This window comes from Ailuropoda melanoleuca, chromosome 13, assembly GCF_002007445.2.
Source record: "Ailuropoda melanoleuca isolate Jingjing chromosome 13, ASM200744v2, whole genome shotgun sequence".
Lineage (NCBI taxonomy): Eukaryota > Metazoa > Chordata > Mammalia > Carnivora > Ursidae > Ailuropoda > Ailuropoda melanoleuca.
Genome location: NC_048230.1, coordinates 54,308,089 through 54,316,144, shown reverse-complemented (window position 1 = coordinate 54,316,144; position 8,056 = coordinate 54,308,089).

Sequence of the window (8,056 nt, the reverse complement as noted above, 5' to 3'; positions counted from 1 at the left end):
TTGGTTAAAAACAATTAGCAAAAATATTGGAGAATATGAATACACATTTTTTAAAAAAAAAAAGACAAGCAAATATGATAAAGCACAGCTTTACAAAGCTCCATGGAAAACTAGGGCTTGCTCACATACTCGTCCCCCCTTGGAAACTCCTAGAGCACATTTGAATTTTACAGGCTCTGAAATAGACTGTTGTAAAGACTGACTCTCTTAACATGGTATACTACTGCATTTGCTTAATTTATTCAACCGTAGTATTCTTGTATTTTCTCGACATAATATATATTTGTTTCACAGTGCGCATTTTGGGAAATGCTACTGTAAATGAAGTATGATATATTTGGGTGAGAAAATGGCAGGAGTAAGAAATTTGGGTAAGATTAGTTGGGCAAACATTTACAAAAGCAATGCATTTGAGGAAAACTTATTTGAAAGTAGAAAGAGAATTGTTCTGGCGGCAGGAAGAGGCCACAAAAAAAAAAAGAAGAAGAAGAAAAAAGATAAAATTAATCCCTACATGCAGCTACAAGCAGAACTCCCAACAGGTTCCAGGCAGCTAACCTCGCTGTGCGAGACAGGCAAGGATCTACTGGGGGATGGTAGGGAGTGCGATAAATTGCGGAGCTCAAGTCATGCAGCTTATGTCCCCTGGATTGTCACCATTCCAGGAGGTGGGTGTGGTGGTGGTGGTAGACCTTTCAGAGTTTGGAGAGAAGCCAGAGATCCAAATCTTTTTTCATGAGACATCTCTCTTTTTTAAAGAGTTGATAATTCACAGCTAAAACCAAAAAGTGAGCCAAATATATGCATGTGTATATGTATTTCTGTGTGTGTATATGCAATGCACATACATACAATATATATTATAGGTTGCTGGTTATGACCTATTCTTCATTAGGAAATTATTGCTGAAGTTATGTGATCTATAATAAAGTGTACCGTAGCCAAAATTACACTGATGTTGGGAATATACAGCATCCTAAGCAACCATGAATGTTTAGGCTCATTATCCCATTAGGCCAAGATGGCGCCATTCTGAATTGTCCTTCCCTAGGAGCTCATGTTAATGCTATTTCCTTTTTTTGTTGAAGAAAATAAAAACAACAGAATCCACCCTCTCTGCTTCCCTGTTCCTGTCTTTCCTTCTAGGCTCCCCTACTGGGTCTTGCATGTGTGGATCTGGCCTCGGGGCTGCAGCTTGTGGAGCATTCGCGAAGGGCAGGCAGGCAGGTGTAGTTCTGGCTTTACGAGCAGCAGGGAGAGAGAGTTCAGGGATTTCTTACCACTCCTGGTCTAGGAGCTGTGTAGGGATCACAGTACTCTGATCACATTGATTCGTGAGGGTTTTTAAAGCAACCACTGCAACGCCACCTGCTCTCCAAAGAGACCCGTGAGTCTCAACCTCAGATTAAATGTAACAATTAAAATACATTTATGCCTGAGTAGAGAAACTTATTCTCCATAATGTTATTGGGAGTGACCACCCTTGTCATTTTTAACTGGCACCCATGCCCCATCTGGATGAATGTGAAAGGACACACAGGTGACTTGAATTGAAAGGTTGAATGTTGAATATTACAGCCTCTCTGAGCTTTCATTTTTGAGAGCATTTGCTATCGAGGTCTAAAAGTTCCCATAGAAAGAGGAGAAATTTTTTGGTGTATGCCAGGCCTTCTCAACTGAGGGTGATTTCACTCCCTGCCTCCCTCCTTCCCCCATCCCCCCCCCACCCCCGGGAGCCATTTGGCAATGTCTGGAGACACCATTGATTTCCTTATCTAGAGGAAGGGTGCTCCTGTCATCCAGCAGGAAGAGACCAGGGATGCCACTAAACATTCTAGAATGCACAGAACAGCCCAGCAACAAAGACTGCTCTGGCCCCAAATGTTGACGGTGCTCAGATGGACAAAGCCCTGCACCTGTCAAGCGGAGGGGATGCAGCTTTGACTTAGTATCATGCACGTGGTTAGTTACCCGCAAAGCTGGTGGAGAGGGTGATTCCCACGCACACCCATCCTCGCCAGATCGGCCGGCTCCTACAGAACCGCCACCGCATTTCAGCCTGGAACCAATCTGGGTCTAAGCCCCTTGCAGGAAATTCACAAGGGGGGGAGATAAAAATGTGTAGCTCTTGTCTGGGCCACCAGTTCTAGTTTCTGTTCCTCTGCACACGTGGGAATCAGGATGTCCTCCTGAAGGAAAACTAAGTGCTTGCTCTGAAGCTATCATATCAAGAGATTGCATTTAAAATAGAGTTCTAAAAAAAAAAAAAATCGGGTACAGAATGTCCTGCATTTATTTCTTCTCCAGCTGTTTCCTGGGACCTGCTAGTCAGACACAACTAGGGTCGAAGGAAGTGGCGGTGCAGACAGAAGGTGCTTCTTACCCTCGTGGATCTTATGATCTAGATCAGAGGATGGTCCACTTGACTGTAAAGGGCCTGATGGTAAATATTTCAGACTGGCGGGCCATAGGCTTTCTGTCACAACGACTCAACCATGCAGCTGGAGCGTGAATGCAGCCTAGATGACACATCAGCACATGGGTGTGTCTGCGTCCCAATAAACCTTTATTTACAGAAACACGCCACTGTCCCAATCTCTGGTCTGTGTCAGTGAGACAGACATTATTCCGATAAATACTTGATTACTCATATTTTTTCCATCTGTCTTATATTCTATTCCCCTGGCTTTTTGCATGAGAATTCCTTTGTTATATTCAGATCTCAGTGGAAATGTCACCTTCTCAAAGAACCCTCCTTAACTGTGATCAAAAATTGTCCCTCTATTGGTTTTCCATCACTCCATCCTGCATTAGGAGCTTTACGGTGCATATAAATCAAACCATCTTGTTTATATGTTTTTACAGGTTTTTTTTTTCTTTCCTGGCGGAAAAACGTGGATCTGATCTGTCTTTCCATCTCTATCTCTACCTCGTGGAACAGTGCAGGTCAGACATGTGAACACATACACACAGACACACATGTGCACGCACACACACACACACACACACACACACACACACACAGAGCCAAAAAAGGAAACTTACAAGAACATACTTACTGGTGAGATTTAAACTAGTTCTAGGGGGCGGGAGGTCTAGTTTGAGGCTTGGTTACTCCATCACTGAAGTCATGAGCGATACTGGTAGCTAACACTAACTGATAAATATTATATGCCAAGCAATATTCTGACCATTTATGTATCTTAACAGTTTTATGAAGAATTAATATTATCACCCACTTTATAGATGAGAAAATAATTAGGAGATGAGTAACCTCAGTGTGGGTACTAGAACAGTCTGGGATGGCCCCCCCAGGAAGTGTAATTACTGCTCTTCAGCACAGCAGCAGGCTGCTTCCACCATATCCCTCACCCACCAAAAATACAAAAAATTAAAAAATGTTAAGAATAAAGCAAAAAGGAAAAGTCTGACTATACTAAAAAGGTTGATTTGTTTGGTTCCATTATTCTAGGACATCAGAGAAAAGAATCTACAAAACTAGCAACATTTCTATATGTGAATTTCCCCACCCCCTGGGATTGATCTTGGGAAGTTAGGATCCTGAGTCTGTACGTGCCCGGAGGAAATTGGGCACGGTGAGCTTCAAGCTGTTGGGGAGGGGCTGCTGACACCGTGGGGCTGGGTTTCCAGCAGTGGGAACAGCTCCCCACCTGGCAGGGCAGCCAGGCCTCCTTCAAGTGAGGACTGGAGCTAGTGAGAATGTGGCTTTACCCAGCGGCACCACAAATGCCTCACTTATTTGTTGCCAAGAAATCGTCGTTGCCAATTACACGTACATGAAACAAGACCTCATCCCTGACTTAAAGAGCTCTCAAGCCAGGAAAGCGGTGAAAACAGGCTGCCTCAAAGTGCAGCATGGGGAATGCAAGATAGGGGAGGAGAGTCAGAGCTTAGAGGACAGGTGCATCTGTCAGCAAATGTGGCCTGACCATGACTTTATGAGAGGCCTGCGGTGTCAGGAGAAGATGCTCTTGCAGGACCTGAATGTCCCTCCTGGGGTGCTATTTGGATGAGCCCTGGGGGATCGCATCAAGTCTTGGTACCCGTAATAATCACTGACCGCTCCCTTGGTCCCAAGTGTTTCCCACGTATAGTCTCACTGTGTCTTCCCAACCAATGTACCATTATTATCCCCATTTTCTAGATGAGAATACGGAGGTTTATAGGGATTCAACAATTTTTCCAAAATCACAGGAGAGAGCCATGAATGGAACTCAGGCAGATCTGCCTCCAGGTCCCAGGCTTGTCCCCTCTGTTGCTGGTACAGCCCTGAGCTGGCTTCATGCCCATTGTGTAGATGGAGAAAACAAGGCTTGGAGAAGGACAGTGTCTTCTCTGAGATTTGAACCTGGATTTGAGTCCTTGTCTTTCTGGTAGAGAAGCTCATGGTCTGGTCATTGTCCTAGAACAGTAGCTATGCTCTCAGATCCACTTGACGAGGTCTCTCTCTCTGGGATATCTCTCTCTAAATTACCTCTCTCAAAAGAGGTAATGGGAACTGGTCTGGGTTGGTTGGGCTTGAGAAAGAGAGGGGCACAGATAGACCTTGTTGGATAGATCCAGCAAGACATAAAGTCTGCCTGGATATGGACGAGGAGGCATATAGGAAAGTGGAGGTTTTGCCAGTGAGCACCTTCTATCTGGGAAATGATACTTTGCAGAGGTGAAGGAGATGTGTGGAATGGTTTGGAGAATTAAGGCAATTTTATTAGTATTGTTATTCATCATAAATAATTTCAAGCGGGCATTTGCCTCCCCAGAACCAGCTAGTAACTTCTGGGCGGCTATCCCTCTTCTAGTGACAGGTCATACACAGTATTTCAAGTCCGAGGGCATAATATTTGATCACAAACCCTGACCTCTAGTCTTGAAGACATATGCTCTGAATTTTAAAAGCCTTCTTCCGGAAATATTTAAAGCTAACCATTTCATTAAATGAGTCCCAGATATCCAGACAGTGTGACTGGGATAATATGGAATTATTTATGAAGATGACTTGCTCTGAGAAGATTATTGTGATAAAGAGACGGAAATCCCACCTTTTCTCCCCATTCACTCATTGTGATTACAACCAATACATTTCAGATGTAGTGGAGAGGGATAAAAGGTAAAGTGGATTTGGGACCACAGCAACCCCGCCGTCCACACCAGTCAGGTGATGGGGCTTGTGGTTGCTTGTACGTGGGATCCAGCCTTTGCTCAGGCGGCAGAACATTCTCATCTCATGATGCGTTTTTGGATTTAAACTGACGCGGTTCATCTTGCATAACTCAGATCTCTTTTATTTGGGGCTGCTTTTTTTTTTTTAATCTCTCCACCCAACGTGGGGCTCGAATTCATGACCCCGAGATCAAGAGTCTCGTGCTCTACCAACTGAGCCAGCCAGGTGCCCCTGAGCTACTTAATTCTTATCATTTATTTGAATAGAATTTTTTTTAAAGATTTTATTTATTTATTTGACAGAGATAGAGACAGCCAGCGAGAGAGGGAACACAAGCAGGGGGAGTGGGAGAGGAAGAAGCAGGCTCATAGCAGAGGAGCCTGATGTGGGGCTCGATCCGACAACGCTGGGATCATGCCCTGAGCTGAAGGCAGACGCCTAACCGCTGTGCCACCCAGANAAGAGGAGCCTGATGTGGGGCTCGATCCGACAACGCTGGGATCATGCCCTGAGCTGAAGGCAGACGCCTAACCGCTGTGCCACCCAGACGCCCCTGAATAGAATTTTTAAGCATGTAAGCTTAAATAATGCTTACATGGATCAGGATAGAATCCATTTTGTTTTCCAAACCCAAAACTCTCTTTAATCTTACCTTGAAATTGAAAGGTTTGATCAATAGTGCTTCACACTGATGTTGGAATTAAAATATTCATATGTAGTTACTAGTTTTCCAGGCCTTAGAAGCTCTGGCCCCTTGCTACCACTCCAGCCTTATCTTGTCTTCCTCTCTTGTTTTCTCTGGCACCCAGCCACATGACCTTCTTGTCCTTTCTTTAAAAGTGAAAAATTCTTTCTGCATATTCTACTATTGGGGGATGGAATACTCTTTCTTCCTGCCTCAACCTGATCTGTCCCAAGTCATCTTTTCAGGGACAGCTTAATGTTACCTCCTCTAGGAAGCCCTCCCTGATATCTTCCTCTTCCCCAAAGCTGGATCATTTTTTCCTGTTATATATATTTGCTGCACTAGTTTCTTCTCTTCTATAGAACTTAATTAAAATTAAGTGTGGGTATTTGTGTTACTATTCATGAGTATTTATTTTCCTAATGGGTTATAAACTCTCAATGAACAAGTTATCCATGGTATCGCAGGACCTATCACAGAGCTTGGCACATTATAGTTGCTCAATTATGATTTGGGAATGTTACAGAAAGGCAACTCAAGGTCTTCCGAACCCAGACTCTGAATTCTGATACTTAATTCTGAAGCTTACATAAAATTTCCACATTATTTTATGCAAGCATATCTTCTATCGTTTTTCTCAATCTTAAAAAAATGAGTTTAATCAAATGATCTGAAACCTATTGAGATTCTCCTCTATTGCATAAAATCTGTTCATTAAAGGCATAATATGCCATTAAAAATCAGAAAAAATTAATCATGGCAACATTACCCAAAGTGTGCTTTGTGGAGCACTAGTTTTGTTGGATGTTAGCAGAAAGTCACAGGATCAAGGGCAATTGGGAAATTAGCCAAAAAAAAGTTTAATTTTGTTTGTTTTCATGACGGACTTCTAGCGCCTTCAGTATGCTAATGTGCATTATTAAAGCTGAAGAGGAGGGTTTAAAAGGGAGTTTGACATGTTCGACCACTGAGAATCGCCTGGTCATAGACCATCTTTCATAAGTGGCGATGTACATGCGGAGAGGCAGGTCGGTATTTCATGTTTCCACTTACTTTTGGAGGAGGAACTGCACTGGTCTTTTGGAGAAACTCTGCTTCCCCGACAAACCAGATTTTAAGAACGGTTCTCCCTCACGTTGGCAAGCAACTGCCAAAGAAGCGTCAGCTCTGTTTTATGGTTTGGATGTCAGTAACTCTCATCAGAACGGAGGTCTGGGGTTCCCATTGTCACATGCCACGTCAAGCTCCCATTGGGCGTGGGGAAGGGCAGTGAGTTTAGGGATAGCTAAGAAGTGAAATTACTGTCTCAAATGACACTGTTGATGGGGGAATGGAAGCAAGGAGAAGCAGTATTCCTATCTGAGAAAATAATCAGACTCTGAAATATAGCCTCAAAAATGGACAATCGAGAAAAACTTGCAGAAGTTAGCTTCTAGCAGGAGACAAATAATTCAGAAGATCAAATTGAGAGCTTATATTAGCAGGGGTTCTGATAAAAAAAAAAAACTTCTAAATAGTTTATGCCTGAAACCCACAAGAATATGGGCTCTGCCCCTATGTACTTGTTAACCCCTTTGTGAATCATATTTTTGTTATATTTAATGACTATAGGGTGGGACTCATGAATTCGATGGTAAACAGGGTAGTTTTGTAGCCTCGGGTAGTTTTAACCATCTAAGCAGAAAGGGGGAATATTTAGGATATAAAAAAGACATGAATTTTATAATAAAAATAGGAGAGTTTGGTGGATGGGGTTTAAGTATCTCTGTGGAATACAGAGTTAAACAGATTACCATATGTTCCCTTCAAGAGCATTTGAAAAATGAAGACCAAATGTGTTTCATAGAATGATGTTCTTCATAATGCAGATAGCCACTGATTTGAAGCTGCAGCTAAAATAAATCTGATACCTTTTGAGTGCTATTCACAGACACTAGTGACCTATCAATTTCCCTATCTCGGGGAAAGAGAACTGGAGGATGACAGCTCCCTCCCAGAAGAGTGGTTGATATACGTTAAGTGGCTACGTCTCTGCTTCTGATTATTAATTGTGGCTAATATAGAGCAAGCAGATATCCCCATGCTCCGCAGACGCTCCTTGGAACGGGGAGGTCTTACGGCATCGTGGAAAGAAGCTCCAGGTCTGGGTTTCTGGCTACACTGATATACCTTGAGGCCAAACATGCGTA